This window comes from Falco naumanni, chromosome 5, assembly GCF_017639655.2.
Source record: "Falco naumanni isolate bFalNau1 chromosome 5, bFalNau1.pat, whole genome shotgun sequence".
NCBI lineage: Eukaryota > Metazoa > Chordata > Aves > Falconiformes > Falconidae > Falco > Falco naumanni.
The window spans coordinates 41,923,543-41,942,448 of NC_054058.1; the positions used below are offsets into that span (position 1 = coordinate 41,923,543).

The window sequence follows — 18,906 nt, forward strand, 5'->3', positions numbered from 1 at the left end:
TATCACCTATTGAAAATGTATGCAGATTTCAATAATCTATTTCTGCATAAAATCTTCCTGCCCTTTTCACAGCTGAGCATGAACAGATTTCAGAAACTGAAATTGCTTAGAAATTAAGGAAGAACTTTCATAAATTACAATGAGAAAGCGTAACGTAAACATAACACATTTGAAATTACAAAATTAGTTTTAGTAATACATTACTAAGTAAGCGCTACTACCGAACAAGTAATTTCTGTTTAAATTAAAATAATAATGAGAAATCCCCTGGTGTCATGCCTTCAAGAACTTTGAAATCACTGTGAACAAGTGATAATGATGGTGGTGCTGGTGGTGATCTTTGTTTTTAGTGAATTAGAGAAACATACAATTATAGACATATAAACCTCTGAACATCTTATTTGCTCACACAGTATATTTCACAATTAATATCTCCTCCATAAATTCCACCAAGGTATCTTGATAAAATAGAAAGGAATACCATGAACCCACCTGAAGAACTGTGAAGTAAAAAATGATTATATAATAACTAGTTAATATTTTTTTACTTTGCAATAAACATTCAAGTCAACAAAACAATGGTTTAATTATTGTGCAAAACAGGAATTTCAACTAATGTAGAGTCTTAGTGAATATATTATTTGCTATTCTAAACTAATAGCATATTCCCATAGCACCTGAAGAAATGTATTAATTACTAGAAAATAAGAAACAAAGTTAATTTAAAATTTATTCTTAAAAAAAAAAAAAAAAAAGAAATCCTGACTTGAGCAACAGTCATGGTACAGAACTGCAGAAATACAGGTATTCATAGAATTCTAGAATGGCTGAAGTTTCAGGAAAGCTAAAGGCCACTTAATTAAACCTTGAAGCAAACAATGTTTTTTTGACGGTTGGCAAGAAGAAAACTTATTTACTGTGTATTCCAGTGTAAAAATGTTTGTTACTAATAGTTGATGCAAAAGGAAAAATCCTCACTTCTTTCCCATTCCATTTTCCTTCTCCCTCTCCCACTCTTGCCTTGTGGTGTTGCCTCCTCACTTCTGGCATTAGAACGAACCCTCTGAGATGTGAGTATGCAGGAATATTTCCTTCTTTTTTTTTTTTTTTTTTTCTTTTGCCTATTGTAAGATCTAAGCTTACTAGGCTGAATTAATTAATTAAGGGGTCAAATGAGTACATTATGGTGCAATAGAGCTAGAAGTAATATAATGCTGAGAATACAAAAGGAATTAAGGAAAAAGGACTGGTATCTCCAGTGAGCTGTTAGATTTGCTCAGCTATATCACTGCTCTGCAATCAGGTATTTTTAATTTATATATATATACACATATACATATATGTGTGTATGTGTGTGTGTATAGGTTGTTTTTACACTTCATATTAATGAAAATTTTATATTGAAATCAAGAATCAAAGAAGCATTTTAGAACACTTATTATATTGTTACTTTTAGAGGCATCTAATCTGCAACTGTTGTCAGTGATAAGGAGAAGAGAAAAAAACCAAGAAAAAGTATAAAAATATTGTAGCCTTCTTAAGGGGCATTTTCTTTGCTAAGAGATAATAAAACATTTTCTTATTGCATATTTTGAAATGTCTCTAATGCACTGCCAAGAAAGCTCCCATCTCCTCAGTAGGCAAGAAGCACCTTATGATTGCAAGTCACTTCTTTCCTAAGAGGAACGATAACGTCTTCATTTCTTCCATCTTTGTGCAACTCCACACAATGAACCAGGAAACAGTTCCACAAAATTCTAGTCTGATTTACAGTACCTGAGAGTATACAACCAATAGTAACAGTCACAGAATATTAAAAATCAAAAATACATTAAAAGACAGAGCAAGGAAGCCAAATTTGAGACAGTTGTCAAGATGCAAACTGAAGAGACATTATTTCTTGTTCAGACTAGAAAGATGAACAGATTGCTATTAGCCAATTATGAGAGCAGTTATTTTAGCATATTCAGAATTTGGTAAACTTAGCCTTATTTAGGCTATAGTCTTTCTAATATATCAGAAATTATTCAGTTACAATTTATCTATTATATTTCACTCTCTCTTTGTAATTTCTATCACATAGTGTCAGCCATTAACTTAATAGTACAACCACTGCCAATTTGCATTCACAGGTAATAGTTAAAGGATAGGAAGATCAGATTATTTCCTCATAGTCCCAGAAATTAACAGCCCTACCCTATTCCCAATCTTTTTTAAGTAGAAAAAAATAATAATCATAATATACTTTCAAGATCTTTGCTTTTTCTTCTACATCAATGTTTTCCCTTGGTGTATTCTCCTCTTGGAGTGGCATTAGTTTTTAGTTATTATCTGTAATAAAAGTACCTATCATAAGTACACTTACTCACTAGGCAACATGCTCTGAAAAATCAAGTTTATATGATCACTTGGTCTTTAATTTCTTTCACCCTTAAGAATGTTTCTCTTACTGTCTGTATCTACTTTCAGTTCTTCCATATTATAGTTATCTCTTCAGTCCAGCAGCCTAAGATACAACACTCTAGTTGTAGTTCAAGGGTGTAGTGCTCTAGCATGTAGAGTTCTTGCTCAGGACATAAGCATGACCATGTAACTCCAGGGATCATAAGAAAAAAAAAAAATCTTGCAGATTTGGATTTATACAGATGCTCTATGAAAAAGAACACTTTTGGGAAAACAGCTTACAATACAACAACATTCAAGCTATCAAAAAATCAACTAAAAAGAGAGTGAATGGAATAGTCAATGACTTTTTTCAATAACAAAAGTTATTAAAGAAAGCTCCTGTTGACAGGCAACCATTTTACAGAGTAATACTGTTCTTTGCAAGGTGACTGTTAGATATATTTTTCTTTGCTCATTGAGTACAGTTTCCTGCCACTAAATAACTGAACTTAATTTCTCAATGTCAAACCACTGCGGCTCCCTGCATTCTATACCAGCTTTCAAAGCAGACTATATGTATTGCAGAAACTGTGTGCAGTATTTTACTAAAAGGGCAGGTTTCTTATTCATCCTACCAAATAATAAAAAAATATTTTTTTAAAAAAAGTAAATGTTGGTCTGTTTAGTCAACTTTTGTTAAATAGGAAATGATCTTTTTGATAACATCTCCCTTTCTCTCTCACACTTTTAGTAATATAACTCTTCACATCCTAATCTTTTTTGGTTAGTGAACATTACTGCAAGAAATCTGTGTCCCTCTGCTAAATTATAAGTATAGGTATGCTGAAGTTCACATTTTTTTGATTGTTCTAATGAGATTAAGTCTCTACAAGCTACTTTTATATCCTTACAACAAAACAACAATGTTTAGAGAAAAAAAAGTTTGGGATCCTTTCCCTTCTGTAAATAAGTCTTGCAATGCAATTTTATAACACAAGATCCTAGCCAGCAGTCGATAAAATCTAGAGAATATCTGCAAATCACAGAGAAATAAAAGACTTTAAGCCACTTTAAATGACTTCTGGATTATTATCTCTCTTCTTATGAATTAACTAAACCACCTAAGAACTAAAAATTACTGAATTAGCATTATCAGTATTTTAAGATTTGAAATATGAGATTAGAACCTAACCTCAGAATCATTTAGATTTTCCATTTGTTCTCATGCAGATTTTCACTAACAATTCAATAATTTCTCATAACTAAAAATGGTTTTATTATGAAGTTGCAGGATTTTTTGAAATAGCAGAAATGTCAGAAGTACTAAAAAGGAGTTTTCATTCACGTAGGGACTTTCAGGCTGGGAGATTGCATCTTCACCCAAACTGCATTCAGTAATTGTAACAAATTCTCTCCAAGCTTTACACCTGAAGCAGATGGAAGAAGATTGCTTCAGGAGATCAACCCTTTCAAATTATAATAGTTTATGATGCTCATCTGCATTTTAATCAGATATAAAGGATTTATTCCTGAAATACATCAAGAAACAGTATTTTCACCTCCTGAAATGCATCAGAGGTTATAACCAATCAAATAAAATATGTTGCACATTTTCACTATGTATATCTTCCTCTCTGGTGTATGCAATATTACATGGATATAGGTGTTGGTGATTTTATTAGCAACTACATATAAGCCTATGAAAATAGAAGCCAGAAAGTGATTTCATATGCCAAATCCACTTTGTTAAGAATTTAACTCCAAAAAAAAAGATGAATTTATGATTGCATCAGATAATGTTATTTTATTCAAAATGCAGTGAAATACAATACCAGCAGATAGATAAAGCAGATCACTAGAGACTAGAGAGACTAGGAAAACAGCATAATTTGAATGTGCAGAGAATAAAGACTTGTCATGTTTCTTGGTGTCACTAGAGAGAGTGTCACCATTTTTGTCATGCACAAAGACTGAATAGCAACATTCACCACCTGAAAAAGTATGTATTGTGTTTCTGACATATAAGTACAAGACTGATATTGCCAAAATATTCCTATGTTAACAATTATTTCAGTAAAATTGTGTTTTCTGTTGAATAATAATAACAACACTTTTTTATTCATAAACTAATAGTAAGTGAAGTGTAAGTGAAACTAAATGGCCTAGAAAAAAACTGCATGTCAGAAAATTACTAACAAAAACTTATTTAATTCAACTATTGAAGAAAAATAATTTAAATAAAACTATTAAGAATCTATTTGAAAACCATTTTATTTGAAGAATAAGTTAGTACTAATGGGCAGCAAAAGTTTTGGAAAAGAAATACAGACCAGAAAAGTGTCTCCATCACCTCATAAAAAAATTACCTATATTGATTGCCAGAAAAGTGGAATAAATTATGATAATACCTATTAATACTAAATGAATGCTTGGTTCCTAAGTAATCCTTACCTTTTCTTCATCCAATAAATTACTTTTAAAGTTTTCACTTGTTCTAAGTATCTGAAGCATAAATGGACATAATGATGTAAGAGTCTTATCAGCTTCTAGGCTCAGTTTTGACAGGAGCTATGAACATGTGCTTCAAAAAGATATAAAAGTATAGTGCAATAATTAATTGACAGTAATCTGGATGAAAAAGCCATCATTGTCATAATACTAGGTCTATGGTAGGGGTTTCCTAACAGCTAGGTTCAGTAAGGGTAATATTTTTTTTAGTCCAGAGACTTCTCCACTATCAATTTCTTGACACTAATATTAATGCACAATTACTACTTTTATTATTCTAGGTTGTAGTTTTGATTATGATAATTTTCATTCTGCTTATGAGATTCAGACAGAAGCATGTTCTGTCATATTCCCTAAACTTCCAAGATAAGTATGAACTCTGTTTCTGCAAAGTATATTACAGTTTGACAGAGAACTGTGTGTTAATTTTTAATACTGATACCTCTAATGGACTAAGTGAATATGGACCTTGTGTAACAATTCATTTTGTTCCACTGAAGTATCCAGTTCCTGTTTTTCTTCAGATAGAATTACAAATGAAACCACCAGTAGAAAATGTTAAAATTCTTGTTAAGGTAACAATTATTAGAAGATCCACTTAGCAACATTTTTCACACTGTGATTGCTCAGTATGGATGCATTGTATTTCTAGAGTTATTTGTTCTACAGATTTGCATGTTTCTGTAATATTGACAAGGTGTCTTATTTAACACAATATGTAAGTATATTGGCAGGTCAGCTGAATGTCAGAAGAGGCAACACACGAATGACACAGTTTGAACTCATGACAAGACTGGTATTACATTCCTGAGAAAACCAAAGTTTTCAATAATTGATTTTACTGGTGTTATGAATTGATATTGGTTTTCCATGTGAATACAGAAAACATCTATAGAAAAGATTTAAGCAGATCTGAAATTAGGATAATTCTAGAAGAAAAGTTAACAGGAAAGTAAAAAGATTAAAACAGATCTCTAGTATCACTGTGTGCTAGTGGAAAAAGACATTCAAGCCATATTTCATTAATGGCATAGCAAAGTCAATCATAAGAATAATAGCAGATCAACAGGTAAGTATAATGTTGATATAGCATTTCGGGAAAATACATTTGCTTCAAAGCAAAGTGATAAAATATTTTGTAAACAGCAGCTTACATAGTTTAGAACAGTATTTTTAAAACTTTTTTGGTTTTATGAGTCATTGAACATTTTTTGCATAATCAAGGGAACAGTTTCTGTCAGGAGGATTTGGGAATTCTGTATAAAGATAAGGAAAGTTTTTCAAGTGTTTTCAAACACGCAGACACAGAACAGAATCATAGAATGAATGGTGTGGGTTGGAAGGGACCTTCAGATGTCATCTAGTCCAACCTACCTGCTATAGGCAGGGACATCTTTCACTAGATCGGGCTGCTCAAAGCCCCATCCAACCTGACCTTGAACACTTCCAGGGATAGGGCATCCACAGGTGCTCTGGAAAACCTGTTTCGCTGTCCCACCACACTCATCATAAAAAAAAAACCACCAGAAACCACATCAATCTAAACCTACCCTCTCTCAATAAATCATTACCCCTTGTCTTATTATAGGCCTTGGTAAAAAGTCTTTCTCCACCTTTCTCACACTACAAGGCTGCAATAAGTTCCCTCTTAAAGCTTTTATTCTCCAGGCTGAACCACCCCAACTCTCTCAGCCTTTCTTCATAGGAGAGATGCTCCAGCCCTCTGATAATTTTCATGGTTCTCTTCTTGACAGTTTCTAATAAGCCCATGTCTTTCTTGGACTGGGGACCACAGTACAAGAGAAAAGTCTTATTTTAATAAACAATACTCCTTGGAATATGTTGTATATAACTAGCTCTAAAAGCTCTTCTTACTGCTCTCATCAGAAGCAAAAATGTTGATTTTTAAATTATTCATAAATTTTCTTTCTCCTTGAGGCAGTATCTGACCCACAAATATGTAAAGGATGAAAAATGGCTCTCTGAGAGATAAAAGAAATACTGATTTATATAGCATTCATTTAATTCCCCTTGATTTATATTAATGTGTTAAGTAAGCCTTTTACATATTATGTTTGTTCTAAAAGACTGATTATGTAGCTATTCTTTCTCCAATCTGCCTAGCAAAATCAGGATACTTGATGTCACTGGTTTTACTGAGCCTTATTTCACAAAGGATATTTAGCATCAGCTCTGTCAGCCTTGTGCTTATTTAACCTCTTCCATTTCACTTGATTACTTCAATTAAGGTTGGCCAGTCTCCCTTTTCTGCTTTAGAAAAAAAACACCCCAAATAAAAAAAAAAAATAATCAAAGAATTACATTTGCCTTATTTGTAAATCCACATATGAAGCTGGTTCCTTAGCATTATACAGAGCACCCTGTATTTAATTTGTCCTCCTGTCACATCTAGTAGACTTGAAAACTTGAATTCTTGTTTTAATGATGACAAGTCATAGAGAGAAGAATCTGTTTGCAATTCCACTTCTCTATTTCCTTTCTGTAGGTGTGTGTGTGGTTTTTTTCTTAACTTACAACTTAGAAACTACCAGAAACAAATTAAAGCAATACAGTTTGGAACAGATTACAAAAAGCCCCTCCCTTTGCAATGTCAGATGTTTTAATACATAATATTAATAACAATGCCTCCTAAATACAGAGGTTTCTAATGTCTTAAAGCTTTAATGTTTAAAATTTCACTTACCTTTTAACCCTGCCAAATCTAGCAGTTACCTGGAGGGCTTGACAGTAAGTGTCAAGGTCACACAATGAAATCCAAGCTACAGCTGCTTCACTAAAAGGAGACTGCAGAGAAAAAAGAAATCCATGTAAATCTTTCAGACTAGATTTTTTCACACTGCCTTTTTACCCAGTGGTTCACTTTACAAAATCATTTTAGTGTGTACAAAATAGCTAAACTTGGTTACGATAACATTCTGCTTCCTGGTGCTAACACAGGTTGAACCATGCACTGTGAACAACTAATGCATGAGGAGAAAAAAATTTCAGAGAAGAAATGGATATTCTGTGGGCAAAACCACAGAATTTGTATTCCTTACATGTGGTGACAGTTCTGGGAGAATTCATACACATCTCCCTCATTGTTTCAGTAGAGCAGTGACATTTCCATATGCATGGAAAGATTAAAGCTGCAAAAGTGCAAGATAAAATTTGAATAACCCTTTCTTTCAAACTAGAATAGAGCAGAACCATGTCTGTGTATTATTTTTTGTTTCTTATTTATGTGATGAAGTGTTTTAGTGGTCTAGCTGACAAACACTTGCACACAGTCCATTTAGAATAACAAGGGAATGACAGAATTATCGTTCTGAATTATGAATGCTTTGGGTTGGAAGGGACCTTTAGAGATTATCTAGTTTGTTCTCACTAACTTGCTCTTTTTAGTTTGTTTCCAAAAGTAGAAATTAAATTTGGGGTGTTGTTTGGGGAGAGAAATACTTCTGCTTTATAGCAAAGAAATACTCAGATATTTAAGAATCTGGAAAATGAGGAACTAAGCTGTTCTTAATTGCATCTTATCTATTAGTAGATGACTTTACACTAAAACATGGTGCCTGAAGTTAAATATGTCATGTGATCACACCATACAGTCATATAGAACCTATGAAACACCACCGTCCTTCATTTACTAGAAGTTTTCTGAAGTGCAGAGTATGAAAAAAATCTTGATTGAAAAATTAGGGCATAACTCATCACGATTCAACTTTCAATGAGATGACAGGCCATTCAGACAGAAATGTGTTTTCTATCAGCTCAAATCAAGCAAAAATGTTTAGCTGAAATATAACAGCTGAGACTGCTACCCCCAGTGATAGGATACATCTGATTTTAATTTTCCTTTTGGGAACTCTTTATGCTGACAAACATAAATTCTTAATAGGTAGAAAAATATACTTCCAAATGTATATGAAAATTGTTTTAAAATAAAATTTTTAGAGGAAATGTCTCTTTACATTGGACTTAGAAATAATTTTTATGAGCCAAAAATTTACTAAACAATAAAACAAAATTCAATGAGTGGAATGATATAACAAAATTTACTGAATTTTCTCATACTACAGTCTATCTATCCTGTTCTTTGTGAAAGAGTGTTCTAGATTGCCATTTAAAGTCTAGATTAAGAGTTGTATTGTGAGTAACACGAGACACCTTGAGAAAAAAATGGCTTAAAGCTTGTAAAAAGCGATTAAGAGAACATGCATAAATTGAAAGTGCTTCAGGTACTTTGAATTTGGATTTCTCACAGGTTCTCATAGGAGACAAGAGGGAGAATTTTGGAGGAGAACTTGAAATTGTCCAAGTTCTTGCCCCATTAGGGCTAATAATTTACACACTGCACGCAACAGAGAGAAGCGTTCACAGAAATCTCACCATACATTTAATAAAACAACCTAAACAGGTATATTACATTTCAGTAGTTCTGTCTCTTGCTCATTCTGCATATTTGATATTCTCTCTCATAGAAGAGATACAGCAAACTCTCCTGAAACACATTACTGCAACACAGTAACAAAATGTGTGTATAATTCAGCTGTTTCTTTTCTGTTTAAACATGCATAAAATCTGTAAGACACTGTCATAGAGCTTGCTAAACTTGGGTAGGTGCCTTTAAGAGACAAAGAACTTCAGACTTTTATTTCTTCTGTGAAAAGAATTACAAAAGATGTTGCTCCTGATGTGTTTAGTTAATGTGTCAGTTTAGTGTCATCTTACTATTAACATCTCACAGAACAGGTCAGATTTGTCCAGCGGTCACTCATTTGTTTGGTGCTCAGCATCACTTTTCATGTAGAGAATAGTCTTGGAACTAATAGATGTAGGCTTATGCAACAGTATCAGACAATATAAGTCTCTAGATGTTTCTTGCCAAAGTAAATAGCACAAATGAAGATCGCAAAGTAGTATGATAAACATAATTTGTATTAGCAATCCAGATGTAGGGTGGGTTTTTTTTAGTTAAAGTACAGGAAAAGTAAAACTTGTCAAAATGAAAACAAAATCAAAACAAAACCAGTATGGGAGTCTCTCTCAGAAGAGCTTATACATATAGCAGAACTAATTCAAGTTTATCCATAAAAGATTTTCCTCCTTAAACAATAGGTTTTATTTAAGTTCAAGTTTTATGACTGAAATAAAACCATGATTCTTCTCTGGATGAAGTTGCATTAAAATCAGAACTCTACATGTTCTTAAAAATATTTCTCTCTCTGTATGTATGTGTGTATAACAAATAATTAACAGACCAACAGAGATAAACTGTCTATGTGACACTTCAATTTCTCAAACTCTGAGGAAAATAAACAACTCCATATAATTTGGCTTAGAGTCAAAAAGAACTTAAACTTTTGTTTGAAACACTTAGGAAAAAATATGCATTAGAAATTTACATTACACACAATATTTATTATATATATTTAAAAAGGCACACGGTAATATCTGGAAGCAACTTAAAAATTATAACTAATAGAGAAACTAAAAAACTCTGAAAAACTACCTTACCACAATTTTTGTGGTTGGATATTGTGGGAGAAAGAGTAGTGCATATAAAATCAGAGATTATGTTGAAGAAAAGTCTTTGAAATGCTTAGACCAACTCTATCTACTGGCTATTATTTTTAGGGGTCTCAGTAAATTAAATATAAGTTAGAATGAAGAAAGTCATGTGCATGAAGTACAGCCTCTGATCGACTGACATTATGATTTATTTTTTTCTACAAAAAGAATTGGTAGGACAAAGCAGACTGTATAGAAATAGGTGTATTCTTATTATAGAGACACATGTAAATTTAGGGAAATAAAAGATACAGTACCTAGTAGTCTGTGTACTCTTGCAAGTGAGCTACAATACCAGCAACTTAACCAGCACCGCAGTAAGGATAATGTTAATATTTATGTTCTTTATTTAGTAACATCTGTCTTTCAATCATATATTCAAAAAATCCTAGTTATCCAACACTGAATGATCATCTAAGAATAGGATATTTGATACTCAAATGGTATTTGGAACTGAACAAGAAAGTCAAAGAAGAAAACAGGAGTTGTTTATAGTAATGAGTGCATTACAAGAGATTTTTTTTGTTGCTGTCACTGAACTGCTGCTCATCTGGAGACCACTATACATGATTGCCAGCCACCTGGTTCAGAAATATACAGGCATATGGCCCAATTATTAATACTGACCCAACAATATCGCAACAAACATATTCCAAGTTTGAAAAAATGTTTGATAAATATTCATTTACAAATGTGAACAAATGTGTTTATTATAAATTTTATTCTATAAACACACATGCTGTTAGTGCCAAAGCAAAAACTCCTGAATGCCAGGAGCTCACTATAGTTTTGGGAGTTAAGAATATTATATCTATGACTTTTGATGATACCCAATAAAATTAAATGGAAAGGAGAACAGTAAAATAAAAATACAACAATGTGCTGACCAGTACTGAAATACAAAATGTGGCTAAGCTCTGAATTAGCATAACCATTTTGCAAATACATATGTAACTCTTAATGTGGTCATAAAAACCAAGCCAACATTACTGAACATATTAGAAACAAAATGGTAGAGATCGTGACAACAGTGGTTAGAAAATAAAAAGCCCAGATCTAAATGACAGTTTAAAAAAAAGAAAGAAAAAAAAAGCATTACATATTTTTAAAGGAATTAACTGTAAAAGATTTGAATACAAAAATCCCAACATATCCTTACACCATCAAACTCTTCTTATTATGGCACGCTCCTACACTAACGTGTAGCACCCCTGTTACATAAACTGGCTCTTGCAGCTGTGTATCAAATACATGAACACTCAGCTGTCTCTTCTTCCATCCACAAATCTTATTCCACATTTTTCATTCAATGCATGAGTCAGTCTTTTACAAACGAGAGTTCCCCCAAACAAACAATTTTATTGGAAATGTTTGTAACCTCTGAAAAATCATTCAAGACTGCACATTAACATTATGTGATATGTCTCCAAGTAAGGGAATCAAAATCACCCAAGATGAGCTCTCACAGTAGTAGAGTGCCTGTAGCATCCACAGAAAGGACAATATTTGTATGTTTGTTTCCAGTACAACTAATTCTACTTTAAGTGAAATGTAAAGAATTAACTATAAAAATAAAAGCGACTTTCAAAATCAAAATGTTAAAAATATTCAGGTGTTGTTTTGTTGTGGAAAGCCTTATAATTAGTTTTTGAATCATTAATATCATATTGCAATCAAACCTATTTTCTGTCCAGAAAAATGTTATAATTAAAAATCTTCATGGTGTCTCGATCTCAAAACTTTCTTATACCTTAGAATACAATTAGACACCTTAAAAAATTTAGCTTTAAGATGTTTTAAAGTGAGTGAATTATGCCTTAGTGGAGTATATATAATTATCCAGATACATAAGCCAAATACTTTACAGCATATCTAGTGTTCTGCTCTTAATACTTATATTATTCTTTTGGTTTTGATTTTTGTACTTGAAGTAAAAAATGCTTTGATTCTTTCAGACCTATAGACAAGAAAACTATAAAAAAAAAACCTTCATTTTTTAACGTATTTATTCATATCAGTTCTCAAAGCAAACTATACTGTTAGTGACAGATTCCAATGTATATTGTTCTAAGAGTGAGGGAAAAAAACACTTCTGATGTGAAACACACCTGACAATAAATTTAAACAAGCAGTTCCCCTTCTTGACCTACTAAGAACCTCAGCTGCAAGGAGATATGGAACGTTGTAATGTGGAGGGTGGATGCTCTTTTGTTCTCTAATGAGTCACAGAAACTGAAAATCCTCTTGAAAAAGTTACTGTCAATGACCTCTTTAGGGAAACAAAGCTGAAGAAGAATGAACCAGGGACTAGGTGAAGAGCTGTCTCTAGGGGCCAAATAATGGAAAAGATATGTCTCTAACCCTCCAGTAGTTAACCCTCATTTTGAACATTCTAAAGTGAAGATTTTAAGGTGAGAGCTATGGATAATCCAACAAACCTAGAAACTACTGAAATTGATTATTATATATGTAAATGCTATATGTATTTTTCCGAAGTCATTAGCTACAAGCAATTCCTGTTACTGGAAAGGGCAAGTCAGATTTTACAGATATAACGTTCAGCTGTGCTTTAATATTGTAGTCACACTATTCTAAGAAAAATATAGGCAAAACTATGCATCGCGGGGGAAAAAAATGTCTAAATTGATTGGTCTAGCCAGTGCAGATAAAACACCAGTAAAAGTCATGATTTACCTGTATGTTTTAAGATATGTCTTTTTAGTTGATTGGTTTTATTCCAAATTAAATGAAGCATTATTCTCCCCTCAAACCTCCCATAATAAAAGTATCCTAGCATTTTCCAGTTGCTCCTTCTAGATTTTCCAAAAACAACAGGTCTTCCAGGTTTAAGTTATAGCTCTGCAGCAGGAAGCACTGGAAGGATTACCATTCTGCCTACTTGTCCTGGTTTCAGCTGGGATAGAGTTAATATTCTGCTTAGTAGTTAGTGCAGTGCTGTGTTTGGGATTTAGTAGGAGAACAGTGCTGATAACAGACTGATATTTTAGTTGTTTTGAGTAGTGTTTACCCTAAATCAAGGACTTTTCAAGTTTTGCATGCTCTGCGAGTAAGCGGGTGCACAAGAAGCTGAGAAGGAGCAGAGCCAGGGCAGGTGAGCCAAACTAGCCAAAGGGATATTCCATACCATGGAATGTCAGGTTTAGTATATAAATTGGGGGAGTTGACTGGGAGAAGCTGACTTGGAGGACTGCTTGGAGGAGCTGCTTGAGGACTGTCTAGGCATTGGCCAGTGGGGGTGAGCAGTTGTATCATGCATCACTTGTTGGGTTTTATTCCTCTCTTACTCTTCCCTTTTCATTGCAAATAGTAGTAGTAGTAGATGGTTTTACTTTACTTGAATGGATTTTGCCTTTTTCCAATTCTCCTCCCCATCCCACTGGGCAGGTGGTGGGTGGGAAGTGAGTCACTGTATGGTACTTAGTTGCCAGCTGAGGTCAAACCACGACACAACTGTATAGATGCGCCAGCCCAAGTTGTGAAAGCAAGCATACCAAACAGTAAGGTATGAACATGTGATGCAAGAGTGTAAATAAGAGAGAGGCAGGCTCTCCTCAGTGGCACCCAGTGCCAGGACAAGAAGCATTAGGCACAAATTGAAATGCAGGACATTCCGTTTAAGTGTGAGAAAAGACTTTACTGTGATGGTTGTTAAGCACTGGATCAGGCTGCTGAGAGAGCTTGTGGTGTCTCCATCCTTGGAGATATTTGAAACCTGATATCTGAAGCCCTGAACAACCTGCTTTAGCTGACTCTGATATGAGTAGTGGGGTTGGCTAGATGATGTCCAGAGTTCCGTGCCAACCTCAGCCATTCTGTGATTCCATGAATCAGACATAGAAGCTCTATAACATGGCCAGGTCACTCAAATTGTGGACCTTGAATCACAGAGTCTTACGCTTCCAGGGGAGCAGTCATAGTATGCCAAGTTCAAGAATACCTTGCCTACAGCTTTTTTCCAAGCCAGACCCAGACCTCAGAAGTGTTGGGACTTGCAACAAGGCATCAGGTGGTCCAGGAAGAGGCCTGTCAAAGTACTATCCTGATTTCAATTACTCCACAAAACATTTTCAGTGGAACCTTTCAAAGATGAAATCTAGCTAAATCAAAAGTCATCCTAAACTGCTGCAGCTTAATTACCTTACTTTAATTTAAACTTCAGCTATCGAGGTTGATGTGCAGTTTAACAGATAGCAACATCTGTAAAACTAATCGAATTGTCAAAATCTTCAAACAAACACTTTCCCCAATCCCCTGCACTACACAGTAAGGACTACTTTGGTGACATGTATCTTATGATATGTACCAGTGAAATAATGTATTTGGTTTATGCCGTCATGCTTGCTTTCAAAAACCAAAACAAATGTCCAATGTAAGAGTTTTTCAACCATACAAAAAGGCAAAAACTCTGTTAAAAAAGTGTCATAAACTTTTGTATTTAATAAAAAAAAAAAAAAAGAAATGTTTCACGTAAGTTTATATGAATGTTTGTGTTCATATACAACTAATACTATGTGCTTGTGCAAGAAATACATCATCTTAGTGGAGATAATTTACTTTTTTAACTAGATAACTGAAAATATCAAGGTCCTGCAATCCTAAATTATACCTGTTTTGTGGTCCAACTGCTTGTAATTGACTAGCAATGTAGAGTTCCATATTTTACTTTTGAATCTTCCCTTTTTAATCTTTTAATTATTAGCATAACCACCTAACTTTACATATTTCAGCAAAAAATAACTTAGTCTAATCAGCCCATTACAGGCTCATTAATGTCAGGCCTCTAAGGAGAGATCTATATCAGTTGTCTTTCATCATTCCCCTTTCAGCAGTGTCTGTCTTTGACTCCTTGAAAACTCTTCTGGAAAGATGAGAGGCAGCATGAGCACTTTAGTCATTTGCCATGTGTCCAGTGACCCCTGCCATCTTTTTTTATACACACTTGTCTTCCCAAGTCTGTTTTGGGTCAGATTTGTCTTTCATCCTTGACTTATCTTGTGTTTCATGAAAACGTAGACAAAATATTTAACTTTCTATTTCTAATTGACCCATAAATTCCCCTTTGTGAAAGCTACATCAGTTTTGATGCTCCAATTTTGAGCAATATATTTTGAGCATCAGTCTCCTAAATGCAGTTCTCTTCTTTGACCCTGAGAGGATACTGTCAGATTGCATACAAACAGAAAAAGTGGCAAAAATCCTTCTCTGATTTATTTATGAATTATTTACAGCTCTTCCTATCATATTGTAGCCCAACAAATCTGTGCATCAAAATGCCAATCTGTCTGGTTTTCATGTAGGTTATTTCAAGTATATGAAAATGTTAATGTGGTTCACAAAAATAAGAAGGTTACTTCACAGTCTCCGAAATTCTCAAAAGAAAAATTTTGTAGTAATAATACATTTGCATGCCTAAACAATGTGTGCACCCAAAGAATAAGTGGACTAGCTCCCTTTTGTGTCTAAGATAAAAGGGTTTAGAGAAGCACAGTGATGCCTTATCTCACTCTATACTGAACTTATTGTATGCAGAGACAACTGAGTACCTTTTCAGTTCAGTACATTTCATGGAGACTTAACCTGTTTTGAGCATGATGTAGAGCTCTTATTTATTCGCTTGTGACCTCTTTATAGCATATTACCTTTATAAGCAAAAGAGTGGTCCTATAATTCAGCTTGGAGTTCAGTGTTATCTTTATTTCAATGTATTTCTACATCTTCAACTCCCTAAATGATACACAGTGTAAAACCTTTCTTAATGGGTCCCAGAGAGCCAGGCTGATAAAAGGTATTAATTTATCAAAAGCTCTACTTCAGCCACCAGCATATTCATCAGAAATGACAATACTTTTTTAGTAGAAGCTCTCAGGAACCTAAGATGCTCATTAGAGATGCACTGCTGAATGACAACTGTATAAAGAAAGAAAAAGGTCACCTCATTTTTAATTGGTTGTCCACGTTGCAATACTAACATATCTTACACCAAACTATTTGCCAGGCAGTGACCAGGAAATATTTCTAAATTTGCACTCTTGATTAGCTATATTAGGTAAGTAAATTATGTTAAAATATCATTAAAAGAAAAGATGAAAATCAAACCAGGAAATAAAAATTATGCACATAGAAAATATGGTTTTTAGTTTGTACACATTAACTATTTTGAAAATTTTAAAATTAACCTTAAAAGAACATACGAGAATCTTTTACTGAAAACAGAGAACGATAATGACGTAATTTATTAAAGAAATAATGAAAGAGGGTTTAATATAAATAGGGGGAAAGTTTATGGTTACCTAAAGGAGTAAAAGACTGAATATGATAATAAATAAGATTCCTACAATGCTTGATTTGTTTTGCAGCACATCCTCACCAGCATATTTTTGCATTACCCTGAAACAAAACCTATAATTTTGTACTCAATTTTTATTTCTTCCTCAAATCTCCTTGTGGAAGTCTCAGTAAACTTTCAGTGACAAATATAAATTTAATTTGAAATTATTTGGATGTTGAATGAGATTTAGCTAATTTAAGTATTTTTCAACTATTCTCAGTGGTGTTCATTCACAGTACTCTGAGTTACAGTAGCAAAAAGAATTGCAAAGGAAGATCTATTTAATGACTTAGACTCCAGAAATCCCAATAATCAATGTCTTTCAATCTATTGAAATTTACCTTAAACCAAAACCAGAAACTTCACATATGAAAATAAATAAATCATTAACTTTATAAATCTGTTTTAGGTGAGAGAAGAGATCAGTAACACAGTTTTACAGTACTTTCTATTCCTGATTCATTAGGTTTGTTGACTGTGGTTAGTAGAAGTAGTTTAATCTGTGCAAGCTCTCAGGGAGTTAATTTCCACTATTGGATGATTTGTATTACTTAGGGAGGAATTGCACATAAGATTAGTCTAAGAAAACACAGAAAGTGCAGCATGAAAGGAACGAAAAAGAAACCACAGAAGTTAAGTAGTTTTAAAATAGAGAAACACTTTCAAGGAGCGAGCCTAGTTTTGCTGTAGGCAAAACTAGCGCAACTAAAAGAAGATAGTGAAGACATTTTAGATAATGTATTCAGTGGAGGGCAAGATTAAGTAAGGGTGTTCTAGACCTTCAGGGTAAAAACTGAGATCTTATATCCTAAAACTATTAACTCTGGAAGAGTCTTAGAATTGGGGCATAACGTTCAAAAGAGTTCTAATATGATTCTTCATTGTAATACAAAAACAAAACCAGAAACAAAGCCCTTCCTCACCATGCACTCACTAATGAGAGACATTTCTGCAGTCTGGTAATATAGTGTAAGTTTCCTGTCTTTCAATTTTTTGCACTTGATACAGTGAACATTATTAAAATTTAACTGTTATACTTTATGTGGATTAAGTACATAATACAGTTAAAAATAAGTTTAATTTTCACTTTGATTCCAGTATATGTGACACAAATAGATAAATATGCCCAGACAGAAAAACTCTGTGCAACAATCATCTTCAATGTGTATGAAAATACATTTTGTCTTTTAGTTTGTATTAGGCTAGTTTAAAGGGGGTAGTTGTTTATGTTCTTGCCCTGTATTCACTTAATCCTTATTCATGAGAATTTTTCTTTAAAAGTGCAGTAATCTACATATTCTTATGAAAATCCATGACCCTAACATACTAATAGACTTTGTTAATATACTTGATTAAGATCTGCCCCAGGAATATGCTGATATAACAAGTCATCACTTTGAAGCATCTTTAGCAATATGGATGTAGAGTACTCTGGCACCAGGCCCTAGAATCTGGAGTCTAGAAGACTGGAAGGTACCACCAGGGGACTATAAACAATACATCTCACAAATAGAATTGGTTTAGTCAGCCAAACCATGCTTTCTTTGTGCTCTACAACTGCTGAGGAACGGAGCTTAGTAGGCCTGTAGAAAGCAATGGTTAAGATTGCATATTCAGAGAGTCAGAGTATTTTTAATAAACATTAATCGTATTTTAGCCATTTCATGACGATATACCTACCGCAGCACAGAATTAAGCAGGGAAAACAACAATCTCCCAATCAACTCTTTGCAACTTCAGAGAAATATCCGCAACAACCTGACGCAAGTTAGAATACCTTCAAGTCCTACACCAGTACAAGACATTTTAGACCAAATTAATTTGACTCATTACTAAGTCCTGGAAGACAACTTGAGCTCAGTATTTTAAGTTTTTTCTCTCTCTGATTCATTATCACTCAAGGTCTCACTCCTTTTTTCCAGGAGTTAAATCTTGGTTTACTATTGCCATAACTATATGAGAAAGACTTAACTTACACAGCAGAACACACACACACACTCGCCCCACACACCCCCCACACCCCCTGTGTTTTAAGTCCTTAGCTTCAGCTAGCTGTTGTTAAGTACTGATGAGGGGGGGAGGGGGGGGGG

General features: G+C 33.7%; 1 long non-coding RNA gene across 1 annotated transcript in view; it reads right to left on the reverse strand.

Moving 5' to 3' along the window:
• The window catches only part of LOC121089281, a 205,690-nt gene that overhangs the window by 93,425 nt on the left and 93,359 nt on the right, over nucleotides 1-18,906 (reverse strand). The window contains exon 2 of the long non-coding RNA XR_005828179.1: nucleotides 7,598-7,698. This is a non-coding gene — a long non-coding RNA (uncharacterized LOC121089281). The remainder of the gene's footprint in view (nucleotides 1-7,597; nucleotides 7,699-18,906) is intronic.